Genomic DNA, 15,718 nt, shown 5'->3' with positions numbered 1-15,718 from the left:
CAGTCAGCAGGCTCTGCTGGGCTGGAGGAGGAAGAGGGAAGGCCCTGATACCCACCCATGTGTTTTTCATACGTGGTAGACTTCTTATACTTTTCTGTCCATGTAGAGACAGAAAAAGCACCTTCCCGTTTTTGTTGAAAACAGGTTATTATTCACAAGGGAAATAAATCTTTTAGACCAGGTGGAAACATGAAGCATGACTTCCAGAGCAAAGATAGCCGGAGGTTTCTGAAAATCCTCCCAGGAATGTGTCTGCACTTTCCATAGAAAAGGCACTAAACAGAACACAACTTTCCCAATCCCTAACTCTAACTGCAATTTATGCCTTAGCTAGAAATGAAGTTGATCCCATGAGCAGAGAATGGTGAAGAAAAGGCATCTTCAGTAGTTTGAAACCTATTCTATATACTCAGGGACCTCCAAGTTGCAGGAGGAACCTGGGCTCATAGGCCTACTCTCCAAAACCCTCATTGTAACCCTGATCTTGGTCCTGCCTTGTTCCAAAATGTAAAGGTAGGCATGAGACAGGAGCCAACAAGGGCTTAAGGAAAAGTAGTTTTGAGGAAAATGGCATGAGTCCTCTTGCCAGCTCCAGGGGACTTACAATACCAGCAGGAATCTGAGCTTCTCAGCCTGCATGTTCCCGAATCCTAGCCCTACTCCTGGTTTTAAATCTACCTTAGGCTGGAAATTGGGTAGAGTCCTTGACAAGTGAATGACAGAAGGTAAAGTAGCGCTTTAAACCAAGAGTAGCCCTTTTCATTTTTTCTCAATGATACCTTGAGAAATCAGATTTCTAAAAACGGTTCTTGTCCAAATCCTAATCCTGTCATCAGCTGTCACCCTGACTTTCACTCCAAGTGCTATACATTACAGAGATGTAAAATTAATCATTAAATAGTAAAAAAAGGACTGGATCCCTTGGAATTTCTTACCAGATCCAGTGGAGTCTCTTATCCTTCTTAGATAAGAATACCCTGTGTAGCTCTATGCTTTAGTAAATACAGTATTGCTGTTTCTGGTAACAAGCCTCAGGCTTGGTGTTAAGATAACACAGGCCTGAGACCTTGTCAGGTTTTGCCTGGACTAGTCTCAACTAGTTTGGAGCTTTGTTTCAACTTGTTTATCTGGATCAGCAATTATCTGATGATAATTATCTTAATATTATAGTATTATCTTGGTAATTATAATGATAATAATCTAATTAACTTACCCTTTTTTATTTTAGTTTTGCTTAGTATTGTGTAATTGGTGTAATTTCTATTAAAAGGTTATTTTAGTAAATACTAATAAGTAATTTGGCAGTGTAGAATGAACTGTGACCCTAGACTACTGATGAAGTATAAAGAAGTACAGTTGTGACAGTGGTGGCTGTAAAGGTTTGAGCACAGCATACTACCAGAAGCTCCAGGGCTATCAGTAACACACCTGTGAGGGCACTGCAAACCTAGGAGCTGGGTAAAACCAGTTCTCTGCATAACAAAAAAAGAAGTGCCTTATGTGTATAATCCCTACCTTAAACCATAAAGTTAGGTGCAACATAAGGGAAAAAAAAGCAGTGTAGAGCATGTTAACAAATATATAAAGATGGACCCAAGTGGCCCCTAGAGCAAGGAGGAAGCAGCCATGGAAGTGGAAGACCACTTCAGCAGCTACATATCTCTGCATGCATTCTGGATTTCGTTTTCCTAGGTTTCAGCCAGTCATCTTTCTCTTTTATCTTTTAACTAAATATTTCCTTTTACCGAATCCCCATTCATTCTTCTTTTTTCCTCCATCTAGTCCCAGGAAGCATCCAGAGGCATTAAGGATCATAGGATCATAGAATGGTTTGGGTTGGAAGGGATCTTTAAAGATCAGCTAGTTCAACCTCCCTGTCATGGGCAGGGACATCTTTCACTAGACCAGGTTGCTCAAAGCCCCGTCCAGCCTGGCCTTGAACACTTCCAGGGATTCGGTGTCCACAGCTTCGCTGGGCAACCTGCTCCAATGTTTGACTCCTTTGATCGTAACAGAGGGGAAAAAAAAATCTTAACTCTTCCTTTAAGAACTAGAAATAAGCAAAGTCTTAGAGAAGGAATCAAGTCATCCTGTGATGTACTGCTTTACCTTTGAAGATGAAACACTTCCCAAGGCCCTGCTTTAACAAAAATGTCAGTCACTGAGAACGTGAAAAGAACTGTTTAAGCAAGTGAAACTGCTGTACTGTAGAGCTGCTGGACTGGGGCCAAAATGGCCAGAAAAAACACTCAAGAAACACCCAGAGAATGTTTTTCTCCCTGGTGACTACAAGGAGGTTTTCTACATTGGCCCTAGGAGCAAATGACTGATGTGGAAAGGTCATGCTCCTTCTCAACTCTGAGTCAGCCACTCATTCTAATAAATTGAATTAAAGACTCTGCAGTCCATTCTTTCATCCACTGGGACATGTAAATCTTATTAGTGGCAATGAAGGTTGCACGCTCAGAAAAGATAATATACCCTCCTTATAATGTGTATCTATAAGATACATTACATGTCCTAAAACTACTTCCTATAACATTGTAGAAAACCTGCCATAAATACAACCCTTTTCTACAACATTTTAGAAGTGTAGGAATGGCATATAAATCACAGGTCAGTGAGACTCTGATGAGCATTGTGAAAGCTCCTTATCCTTGGTACACTGCATTAAAAACTTGCGAATTCTGAAGAAGCACATAGGAGGATCATGTGAGACCTAAGACCCAAGGGCACTTACATGCTGAACATGCATTGATCAAAACCGCTGTGTTTACCCAGTGTAAATCCACCCAGTGTGGGTGCAAATCCTGGCCACAGAGGAGCAAGAAGGTGTAAAATGAAATTACACAGCTGGGAGATGCCATTCATATGGCATTTACTCAAAAGATACAAAATTTCAATTTGCTACCTAGCATCCCTGTTCAGTGGCTGTGTTTGTGATAGCAGGATGTGTAGGGAGGAATGAGATGGACTGATACACTATTTGGTTTATCAGGGGAAAGAACATAGTAGAGCTGAGGATATTTTTACAAGTTGCGCGTGTTGATTGAAGCTGTGCTAAAGAGCTGCAGCTTAAGGGGACATCATGTTCATTCCTATTACAAATAGAGATTTATAAAAAGGAAACCTTAATGTCTCTCGTAAGTGTATTTTTGTCCTGTAAAGCAGGCAGTTAGTTGATTTGTGAGTTACAGCTGCTGTAGCTATAGATGGATTACATCATGCCACTGAGTTTTGATCTGAGCTCACCATGGATTAAAAATTAGTGGATTATTCTGCTTAACAGGACATACTATTGGGGATATTTCTTCCTTGTGCTTAGTTTGAGCCCGTAAGTTTTTTCTCCCATATTGTGCTATTATTGGAAAGCCAATACAAACCTTGTTCAGGAGTTCTGCTTTATACTGATGTTCACCATATATTGTATTAGTAATAGAACAGCAATTAGCCGTTAGTTTGTATGTTGGCTCTTTGAGAATTTCCACTGGGTTTGTGTGTGTGTGTGTGTGTGTGTGTGAATGTCTAAGTTTATTTTCTTCTCCCTTTCCAAATCAATAAGAACCCTGCTGAATAATGTGTCTTGTTGTTTAATCTAATGTACTTCAATTTTCAATTCAGTGTTTAGAGTAGAGAACAGGTAGAAAAAACAGTGACTCTTCCATTGAAAAAAAAAAAAAAGAAAACATGAGTTAAATGGAGACTGAGTAGAACTTAAAGTAAAATGACAGCTAGCTCTTACTAAAGTACATTATACCTCTTTTTTGGAATACATAAGCTATCATTTTCTTTAAAGCTCATTTACAACCAGTGTTTTTCATACTATAAGTAATCAGAAATTTTAAATAAATCTCTCTCTGAAAAGCCACATGAGGCTGAGAAAATACTTGTATAACAATTTGGGGGCTTCAGAGAACAGGAACTAGAGAAACAAGGTGAAAGCAGCCAGGCTCAAAGGAAAGGGAATTAAATGAAGGACAGGTACATTTTCAGACTAAATAGCACTCATTTTCTCCCTTTCAAAACTTTTTTTTTTTAATTTTGTGTATGATAAATGAAAAGTTTCAAAGCTCAGACAAAACAGTTTGTTTTTCTGAAATACAGTATTTTGATAGGTCCCAACTATTTTCCTTTTCGTGTGTGAAGAACTACCAGCATCTGTTAAAAACAGAAATAACACAATCCCAGGATCTTCCCTGAAGGGGAATGCCCGTTCTCTGCATAGCTCTAGGTAGCAGCATTCATTTCCTCGGTCGGTTTGCATTCAGCAAGGTTTCGCTAAGTCTGTCTTTGCACCAGCAGAGAGCAGCAGCACCCCCACCATTAAGGGCTAAACCTTGCAAGATCTCAGAGGCTTTTGTTTGGTTTAGGCACACAACGGGGCCTGTGGGCACTTACAGGTGGCACCTGGAAAGCTCTCCCAAAGGCAGGTGTGCTTGCTATGCCTTAGTCCTCCCAGCTCAGGGTCCACACGGGTGATAGCGCTCAGGACTTTGCTTTTCTCATTCATATTCTTCTTCAGGTTGACAGGAACAGCAAGGAATTCAGCCCACAATATTTGCTTAAACTTAGCATCTCTAAGCTCACGAGTATGAAGGAGCTGCTGGTTTCCCCTTTCAATATTTAATATAGAGCTGCTTTTAAGTCCAGTGTACTGAATTTAGGTTTATTAAATTTTCTTCCATAAAACAATGTTTATAAACATATACTTTGGTGTTTATATTATAAAAAGATTTCTACCTTTTAAAAAGGCTGTTCATGCAAACAGAAACCTTCCGGTTCCACCAGGCCCCGATAAATGCCTGTTTACATTATATCTGTGATCTGTAATAACTGGGCACCCAACTGAGCCCCTACAGATTTACAAGTCCAATGAATCCTTGAGTTTAAGATATCAAACACCCACTTGCTAATTGTGACATTAATCTCACACTGTTTGCTGCTGAGATGTTAATGCTGTACTAGTACCACGTTGCCATTTAAAGCCATTTCGTCCTGTGGTGCAAGTCATGTGGTCCTGGCTGCTGGTACCGATCCAACAGATGGATTGTGAGGGAGTAGGAGGCAGAAAGCAAAATGCAAACAGACTCGCTGATTTTAAAGAACAGCATATTCAAAGGCTAGCTTTGCTTTTAGCTTTCTTGGTTCATAAGCACCCAAAACAAGGTGGTGGCTCTCATTGCAGCATAGCCAGGTAGCTCAGACAGACATCCGGACCTGTGTGCCGGGAAGTGCTTCTGCTCTGTAGTTTACACAGGTCAAGGCGATTTAGACACAGCCAAGTAGCTCTGGCAGCAAAATTCACTCCCCTGAGTACAGTGGTGAAGTTCCCTACAAAGTGAGACAAAGGGTTCAGCAAGTCAGGGTGAGGTAGCAAGAGCCAGCATGCTGCAGAAGGAGCTCAGTGCAGTCAATAGGAAATCTTGTAGGGAAGGTTTTGCTGCAGGGAGATTGACTTCTCTAAACAGAAGTGGGAACACGGACACTTCTTTGAAGGAGAATCTAATACCTAAAAAGACCTTGCTACCTAGGTCCCTTTGTGAAGGAAATGAGCACTTTGCTGGCAGTATTCAGCATGTGGTAGAATTGTGCCCTGAAACATTCGTAAATGGGTTCTGCAGCAAGAACAGTGAATGTTCTTGGATTTGTGAGAATAAGCAAAAGTGCCAAAAGTCTGAATGTGCCTCAACATTTCCGTTTTCTTACTATTAATTAATAATAAAATAACATCCACCTGATGACAGAGAACAGCAAGGTATCGTAGAACTTACATATACAATCAAAATAAGTAAAAATAAGTTTAAAAGCTGCACAATGAATTGTTATAAAGAAAATATTGAAAAAACATATTTACAGAGAACACATTTCTGAGGCAATGGAACATATGGTAGCTTTAAAGATTATTGCAAGAATATTTTAATAACAAAAATTAAAAGGCTGACATATGCTTTTTAGTGAAAGTTTGTATATTACTTTCCAAGGCCAAGAGAGAGTAGTCAGGAAAGCTGCAGCCCATTCTAGGGAAGCAGCTGCTTTCATCTGGAATTGACTGAGAGCTATCATGACTGAAAAAATGTTAACCAAGAAAAAATTTGCACTTAGCATCTTGTCAAAGGTTCAGCCTGTTCCCTTGCTCTTTCTCCCTCTCTCTGAATAGTTTATTAGGAAGTGGCTCCTTCCTGCTCAAGTTGCAGCAGCCACAGGTCAGATTTTTTTAGCTTGTGGAGTAATGGATTCTTCTTGTCAGCCTCACTGTTTAGCTTCTATCTCCTCGAAGTTTCAGTGTTATATAGTATTGTACAATACAAAAGAAAAAATGTTAATATAATCAGTGTTGTGAAATGAAATTAATAATGACTGTTTAATCTGGCAGGCTGAAACAGGGGTTTCCTCATGAATAGGAGAGAGTCGGCATTGCTGACACTGAGTTCTCCTTTCCCAGGTTCATTAGCTTTGCTTTCTTCCTCTGAGGAAGGTGATTTGCCCAGCACTTTGGCAATTTTGTTTGATGAAAGGAAAAACATGCAATGTAATAAGGACAGATCTCACCTTCAGTTTCCCCCAGACAAGCCTACAGCCCTCAGCGGGACCACATCAAATCTCCGTTTCATGTTTCCAAAGCACTGTACTAACATTTGCCAGGTGCTGGCCAAGGAGGGGTCCAGGTCAGCAACACCTGGTGACCATCAACAAAAAGAAGCTCAAGCAGAGCATTAGGATGGTGTTTTCCCACACACCTTGTGACAAGCAATCCAAATGCTTTTGAACCTTCTGGAAAGGCAAGATGGCTTGGATAATTTTGCTCAAGGTGACTATACCTTGGCACTGGTTATACAGAGAGACTCTGGAAACTATACTTCTAACTTTGACCTCTCAGCAGGCTAGCTGAATACAAGTGAGGTGAAGATGTCAGGCCAGCTCTGTCTAGAAAAGAAATGGCTAAAGCAAACTTGGCCCACAAGATGAAGTGCTGGACGTAAGTCAGAACAAAGCAATATGCCAAAATGTGCAAGTGTGCATACTTGCAAGCACCTTTATATGAGAATATGAAAAGTTTATGGGTTGCTTTTGATACACTCCATTTCATAAAGTCCTCCTGAGGGTAAAAAAATCCCAACACCTCCATCTGTATGCAATAGATACTTTCTCCCAAACAGTTCTGGTCTGCAACATACCATTTTCTGCAGATACAAAAATTACAGCATAGTTAGGAGGCTGCTAACCCAGCAGCATGAACAACATGAAGCTTTAAACTCTTAATGATTTAAAGGCTTTTCTTAGCTGTAGAGAAGTGTTTCTTGTGCTTCTAGTAACCTATAATAAAGACTCAAACTTTATCTCCCAAAATTGCAGGGCAGGCATTTAAAGAAACAAAGCTGTCATTTGCTGCACAACTTCTATTTAAGGCTGCTCTTCAGCATTTGCAAAGAGCAGTGCCGATTCATGTTTATCCTCCAGCCCTCTGAGGACTAGGATTTCATATGAACTTGGGCTGTTACGAGAGGTATTGTTTAGGATTTGGCTAGCTGGCATTATAACCACAGGCCTGCCTTTGTGTGCATCAGGTCTTTATGTAAAGACCGTGAAGAATGCAGAGTTCTCCTTCACAGAGCAGTACAGGCCAGGGCTTTGTGGGAGATGGGTCTGGGGAGCTGGGACCTGATGGCTGGGTTGTCAAAAGGGTAAGGGGGATCAAGATGACGCGGTCCTCCCTCCTTCCTCCCTTCCAAGCTTTTTCAAAGGTTCCCTGTCATTACACCAGGTGCCCACAGAAATGTTCACCGTGGTGCAGACTCGATGGCTGAACACACATCATCTGATAAATTCACCCTCCTTTTGGCTACAAAGAAACAGCTCATGGCACAGGAGCATGGGGCAGTTGTAAAGGTGGTGACTGAAGAAATAGCTCCCTTCAAAAGAGAGGGCAAAATGCTAGGAAGGACATTTCTCCTTCCTCCCCAGTTCTCCTGAGCGCACACAGGTGCTATAAGAGGCAGTAGAAGCAGCACAATGCCTTGGGGACAACGTTACACACCATCTCTTGCAAACCCCATCAGAGGAGGGATGTTGGGGCTGGGAATTGAGCCTGTGGGGGACACAGTGGCCATCTGAGGGTGGCCACTTGCAGCAGCCTCTGTGTTGCAGAGCAGTCCCTTAGCTGATCCTTGCAGCCTGATGCAGGAGAAGGCTTCCTGCAGAATGGCTCCTCCAGCGCAGCCTCTGGCTGCTGACTTTAATGACTGATGCAGCTATGTTTATTCTGATCAGGGTTACATAAAATAGTAGCCAAATGTCTTCACCAGGGCTCCCATCAGGTCTAGCCCTGGGATAAGGTTGGCTGTGCTGGGAAATCCTTAGAAAAACGTCCGACATAGACTGCTGGTAGAAGGAAGAGAGGTGTCTCCTGATCGCTCTCCCTCTGTGTCAGTGAAGCACTGTAACTTTTATCATTGCTACTTTAAAAAACAGGAGGGTCCCTATACGTTTACTGAGCTGTCTTCCCTTTAGTGATTGATTTTAGCCTGCAATGCTGGACTCGGTGCCTCACTGATGCAGGATTTTATTTTAGGCTTCAGGAACTACATAAAAGCAATGTCTTGGGTAACTTCTGTTCAGCTAGGTGGTGTGATCCCATATCACAAAGCACTGGCCAGTGCCTGTCCTTATGCTGCAATACCCACCGCTTCTGAAAGTGATCTTTTCAATCCAAGCAGAATTAACAATGCACAAGTGATTTCGTAGGAAGTACAGCTCCTTTCATCTTCCCTGGTTGCTTCCAAAAAGATTTGGTATTACGTGTGTGAGTCCAGATGAACAAGAATTGCAGCACTACATCAATAGCACTGGTCTGTTATTCTGTGGAGCTGAGAGAAAAGTGTTTTTACAGCAAAAGATTGGTTATATCATTTTTTCAAAGGCAAGATGAAGTAATTACGTGCATTCACTGGAGCCTGGGGTGAGGAGGGTTAGGATGCAGTGGAACAGGTTTTAAAAGCCCACGCTCATTCTGCCTGCTCCTGGAAGGAGGGTGATCAACACTTCCTCCTGAAAAACTTTCCCTGAGCCTACTTGGAATTCCCTTTAACATCAGCCTCAGGTGTGAGGAAGCAGTGGTAGTCCAGGTTAGTACACACTCTAGTAACCACAAACCCTGGTACAGGTCCCAGCAGTTCTGGAGGCACTACATAAAACATTAAGGGTATGGAAGCTGGCTCTAAATGATAGACAGACAGTCTGAGCTGGAAGTGCTTTTGACCAATACCAGTAATCAGTGCTATTCCTGCCAGTGATTACACCCAGTTCTGCCATTACCAAAGCAGCATCTATCAAAAGTGTTTTTAAATTCCTGATTTAGACTATTGCAGCTGGAAACATTTTAAGCAACCAATGCATTTCCCTCTACAGATGAGCTGTGAGAATGGAAGTTGCATTTCAAAAGAATTTCAGGATTTCAATGTTTGACTTCATTCTGATAGGAATCAGTGTTCCAGATTTTTCCTTGAAGATAAGTCTCAAAAGCACACAAACAAAAAAGCTGGAGCCATTCTCAATGTTTACTTTTGGCAAAATTGAAATATTTTCACACTGACTTTTTAAGTTATGATATTTGGGTAGTTAAAAGAACAAAAAGAAAAGCCTTAGGAACTAAACAGAAATTAAAATGTCTTTCTCTGAATCTGTCCAAATAAAATGTCTAAACATTACCGGAATCTTTTTCATTGGAGAAACTCTGGAGAGATTAATCTGATTTTACAATGTGTTTTAGATCCAATTGAAAGCATATTCAAATGCAAAATCAGTCCATCAAAATTGCTCTCAGCAGTTCTACTTGGGATACAAAAGTTCATCTAATTGGCATCCACCAGGATCCTTATTTGTTCATTCAAGATGAGAGACCAATTTACAAAGCAAAATTACATCCTCTGAGTAGAACAGGAACCCTGACATGAGACTCAGCTTTTCAATAAGTATTTTCAATGCAAATAAGGTTTCAAAGCACTGTTCTGAGGAAAAAAAAAGCCCAACGCACAAAGAAGTAAACAAGCTCCTTCCTGTCTCATTCTTGAAGTATACTGTATGACAGTTAGAATCCTTAATGTGAAGTATGACGGTAAAATAAATGTTTTGAAAATTATAAGGACCTTTACACACTACCTCTCTGGCTCTCCTATTCAGTGAAGATGCAAACAGAGCAGTGTCAGCAGGTTCGTGTATTTTTAAATGCGAATGGAGATGAGAGGGCTCTGCTCTTCTTCGCTGGTCAGCAGCAGAACCGAGGCTGAGCTGAAACTTTAATTAAAGCCCTGTCAAGCATAACTTACTGTGAGTGTCTCTATTTTTACATCATATAAACCACAACTAAATCATCTGTTACACAGTCATTTGTGATTACACTGCAGCTTATGGTAGGTCTCTGTCTTTCTACTGAGACTGTACGACAAAACCATATAGAAGACAGACCTGGTACTGCAAGTAGAATCTTCCATTTAAGTGCCTTTGCAATGTACATAAAGCAGATGATGCTCTTCTGGGAGGAGTTACCTAGTTTATCAAAAATACTTATGGAGTTGCTATATCACACTTAATCTTGTGGCTATACTTAAAGAATTATTCCTTATATAAATGCCACCATCATCAGCTTGCTCTCATTGTCACAGAGAGACCCAATGCAATGCATAAACAGAACAGAAAACAGACTGAAGAATGAGGTGTTGTATCTATGATAAATCTCCATGCTCTCCTCAGCACACTGACATTTTCAGAAAACTCCATGCTAGCTGAGAGAAAGTCCATATTTTGTTTATGAAGGGAAAAAAAGAGGTAGCGTTTCTTCTTGCTTGGAAGGTGTTCAGATATTGTGCTGACAAACATAATAGAAATGCCCACATAGATTGGAGCAAAAGAACAAGAGGAAGACTGCAGAGACAGAGCTCTGTAGATAATCACAACATAATGGGAATATTAGATCACTGCAAATTTCTTTCTCTGTTACCGTCTGCTGGACTCTTTCTCATGGCAGAAGTTTTTAGGATGAGATCCTTTTTTCTTCTCAATTGCAGAATGTAATCTGAATCACTGGGAAGGTGCTCTAGACAGATAGCCACCCGTCACACCCTGGGGATTTTGTCTGTATCACACAAACTATACTCCTTAGGGGACTGTTCTGGGTATGGTGACAAATGTCCAGCTATGAAGTCTGAGCAGGTTGCTGATGACATTTGACAGCCAGACTGTAGAAAGGAGAATGTGAAACCAACCTTGCATAAAAATATTTCAAGTCTGCTCACGGGTTTATTTTCATGCAGTTTAGCAGGGGAGTTTGCTGTTGTGCCATTTTCCTTAAGAGGAAGATGCTGTGTGGAGAGTCTGCTGCCTTATCTCATTATGAGAAGCCCCCGGAGTCGTGCTGGAGGCACAGACCAGATCCAAGGGACCTGCCACCCTGGTGACTGCCCACGTTTGCTCCTGTCTTTTTCCCAGGTGCTCTTCGCAGTGCTGCTTGTGGGATCCTCCTGCTATGGGCCTTAGTGAAGCGCTGCCATTCCCTGTACACTCTGGTGTAAATCCCAGATGATTTCAGTGGAGTTAGGAGATTTATCTTCCATTTATGCTAAATTTGCTGATAGCAGGGTGCTCTCCTTAGCCTCTAGCATAAAAAAGTGGTAAAGCAAATAGATTTCTGAAGAAAGTTCAAACAGGTGGCAAACTTTGCATATCCAGGAACTTTCTTATTGATTTTCATGGGATGACCCACATGTACAAACATGGATGAATAGGCATTTGCAAGCATAATCTTTGATGTGTTAATAACGTAGTAGCATAGAGGTTAAACTGCATAACTTCATTTGCAGGACGGAAAGCAACTGACATTATTTAAAATCAATAAAAGCAAGGTAAATTAAGAAAGTGTTTTATATGAAATTCTTCAAAATCCTTTCAAAAGATCTTTATATAGTAACTTTAAAAATATATGACTTCCTAGCAATTGAATTCCTTCCAAGCTTCTACAGATCTCAAGGTCTGACCTCTGTGTTTCCATTTCAGTTATCAGAATTTCAGTATATATGTTTTTGTAGGCATCAAGGACTTTCTATAAATTATATCCTGTTTTCCTCAAGAAATTTGAAAGCTTTTTTATGAGTGAAGGAACTTTTTGTGTAGTTGTCTGTTTTGTTGAAATGTATATGAAACTTGAGAAAATACAGTGGAAACAGAAAAAGTCATCCAACCTTGCTTTAGTTCAGTGCACTTAAAAAGGTAAATCTCCTGTTACGTGATTACTGTTATCCTTAACACATAAGAATGTCAGAATTCTGTGTCAGTACTCTGGGAAAGTATTATTTCCAAAATAACTTGTGTATGAAGAGTGGGATAATGGCTATTGAAGGAACAGAATGAATAAGAGAAACTACTTCATAATAGATTTTTTCACATTCATATTTTCCATGACCTCCAAACTGTACATGCAAACACATGCAGGCAGAAAAGTATGCGTTATAGACAGCAAAGTAAAAACTTCTGCTCTGCCTGTTTTGTAAGAAGGGGAAAACGATCAGTCCTCAGAAGGACTGTCAAAACTAGCAAGGTATTACTCGAAAATAAAAGATAGAACATTCATATAATGTAAAAGAATCAAAGAAAGACAGGGTGTTTCAGAGATCAGAAGTCACCTAACAGACATCGCTGTGGTTGGGTGGGAACTGGAGCAAATGAGAACTGGGTCATCTGTGTTCTGGACTGTCATAGTAAACACCAGCTAGGAAAATTCCCCTTTAGCATGGCTAATTAGGTCAGACTCTTTGGCAAATGACCTGTATTCACACAGCTTCCAGATCTCAGATTGGCTTTTGCATGTGTATGGATGGGAGGAGCACGGCCAACTGCAACCGCATATAAAAATATACTTTGCAAGTCAAAACATTGATATAGTTTTGTGAAAAACAATATTCTCAGGTATGATTTTAAAAAAACAGCCCCAAAATAAATCAGAGTCTGAGAAAGTATCCAGTCTATTAGGTGATCTGATTTGTTAGGAGAGCACTCCACCTCCATGTATGAGAGACAGGAAGGAAGCATGCTGTGGGCAATGTTAATCCTGCTGTTGTCATCCTTTGTAGCTCTTCTTATCTTCTTAGCTTATCTCAAGGTTAAAATCACAGTACTGGAGTCAAGCTTCTAGTTTAGCTAGAGGCTGGTGTGACCCAGAATAGCCGTTCTGCCTCCGGGCATGAAGCCTGGTACAGTGACTGGGACTTTGTTAAATTCAGCCCTTCTCGGAGCAGAGACCCCACAGGAACCGGCGGTTCTGCTGTCCTTTCTAACAGGCCAAAAATCAATGAACGAGACTTTGGCTTTTAATTCCAGGCTCTAAAAAGTTGCATGCCTGAGGCTCTTCTGCTGTGCTGGTGAAACCTCTGCTGCTTGATGTTGATGCTGTTCCATCATGCCATTCCCCTGTTTACCAATACGAGACACGATGTTTCTGGACACGGAATTGATCCAATGGTGAGTCAAAAAAGCACTAGGAGCAAAGTCTAATGTGAAGTGATACCTGCCATATTTGCCCAGTTGGTCATGACTATCATGCTTTTCACTAACTTTTGTACATATATATGCACATTAAACTTTTCATATGTATAAATGTCTATACATTAAAGAGTAATTATTTTATCTGAGAACGTAGAAAATATATTTTCATATGCAGGTATATCTACTTGTTACGTAGTTTTGTAAGGTAAACAACAGCCTTATGGGATTTGTTTTCTGTTGTGGTGCATTCTCCAGAATCTAGTGCTCTTTTTTGACTCTATTGTAGAGTATATCATAATGGAATTTTTCCATATTCATATTTTCCACGACATCCAAACTGTAAAAATAAAAATAGCAGAAATAAAAAACCTAAGAAGAGCTAGTGTGAGTATTCAGGTAAGATCAAAACTCGCTTCTGCTGGCAAAAAAAACCAGAAAAGCTTTCTCTCTTTTATGATCAGTTTCATTTGGAAAGTCCTGTTTTAACTCTTCACAGAGTGATTAGTAGACTCAAACTGAAAACAGTACTACTATTGCATACTAAAATAGTATGAGCTCAATTTGAATTTAAATTGGATTTCCAAAGGTGAATTAACTTCACAGTCTGATACATTTGGATCTCAGAGTACAAGGGCCTACATACTGTATTCCTCATGGACAGAGCTGAGATTTTTAGTCAGTGCTTTTTTCCCTTTGTAGATGAAAAGAAAGGAAAAACGAAGCAAAGCATACACTTCACTTGAATACCTACAATGACATGAATGATGCCACAGGACACAGAGATCACAGTTCTAGTAACATTTCACTTAGGTTCTGCATCTATATTATGTTCTTCAATTGAAAAAAAGCTTTCATGAGTGTGACTTACTGATGCCATTCCACCAGATGTGCCTTTACCCAATGTGTTTAACATTTGCTCCTAATCATTGAAGAGCTACTGCCATTAAATACTTCCTGGCATGTTATTTTGGCTCTTTGGTATTTCAATAGCTGGACCTGAGTGAGAATTTTTATCAAAGGCTCATTAACATTAGTCTTCAGTCTCTTCCAGAACTTCAAGCTGTGGTAAATGCACTGTTAGAAGCAAGGTATACAGAAACATTATGTAAAAGGCCATTTGAAGAGCTGAATTCCCCTTTCAGTGCAGGAGTACAGCTGCTTTATCATTCTTTATCTGTTTCAGCTAGGGGATAAGACGACATGAGATGCTGATTATCCCATTTTGCTCTAGTCCAGACACAAAGTGGCCCACTAGAGATAAGGTGAATAAGATTCTCACTCTCTTCCCTTTCTATTGGCAAGAGCAGCGTTTAAATTTGTTTTTTACTTCCCATCTCCCTACAAAGGTATGGGGAGCTTTTACTCTTATCAGAAGGCTAAAATGATAAAAAAGACCAACAAATACTAGAGAGGGGAAAGGTCACAGTCTAAATGTTGTCATTGCCTAAGCAATATCATCTGGAGCAAAGCAAGATGAAATCAGCAGATATCCTGTTAACATTTTCTGGATTTGAAAGATAACCCAATTCAGCACAATTCCTTATTGAAAAGGGCAAATCTTTTCAGGCACAACAGGGTCTTTCACTCTGACAGGAGACATCAGTGTAGCCACAGTTGCAAGGCAGCCGCCCTGAAGATCCCTAAACAAAACAAGTAAATGAAGATGGAAGGCAGCAATGTGATATACATCACAGAATTTCATTTTTTGTGCTAGTGGAAAAAAATACCTCCACATTCCACTGCAATTCTGAACAATATCATGTACTCCATAGACAAATATACCAATTCTCAATTCCCCCTCAGAGGTCCCTTTCTGTGTTAAGATACAAAGAGACATCCCACTAAAAATTAAAGAAGTTATCTCTTCGTGTGAGTTACACTTGACACCTTCTTAGGCCTAAAAGGGAGAGAGATGAGCAAGATAAGCATATCAGATCTGAGACAAGCAAGCTAATCAGTTCTCAGTTTTCAAGTGCTCAGCTATCCTGGCTAACACAATGGAGGAATCCAGACCAATTAGCTCTCATCTGACAACTTTCTAGCAGTAACTCTGTAAGTAGGTCCCTGCTTAATGCAATCCTAAGTGAGTAGTTTTTGCATATACGTGCTCCAAGGTTACAATTCTGGGGAGGAAGGTACTTACTTCCTAACAAGATCTCTAGTGTGGTCTGATTTTAGCAGACAGACA

Source organism: Falco rusticolus, chromosome 5, assembly GCF_015220075.1.
Source record: "Falco rusticolus isolate bFalRus1 chromosome 5, bFalRus1.pri, whole genome shotgun sequence".
NCBI lineage: Eukaryota > Metazoa > Chordata > Aves > Falconiformes > Falconidae > Falco > Falco rusticolus.
Note: the sequence above shows the minus strand (reverse complement) of the source record.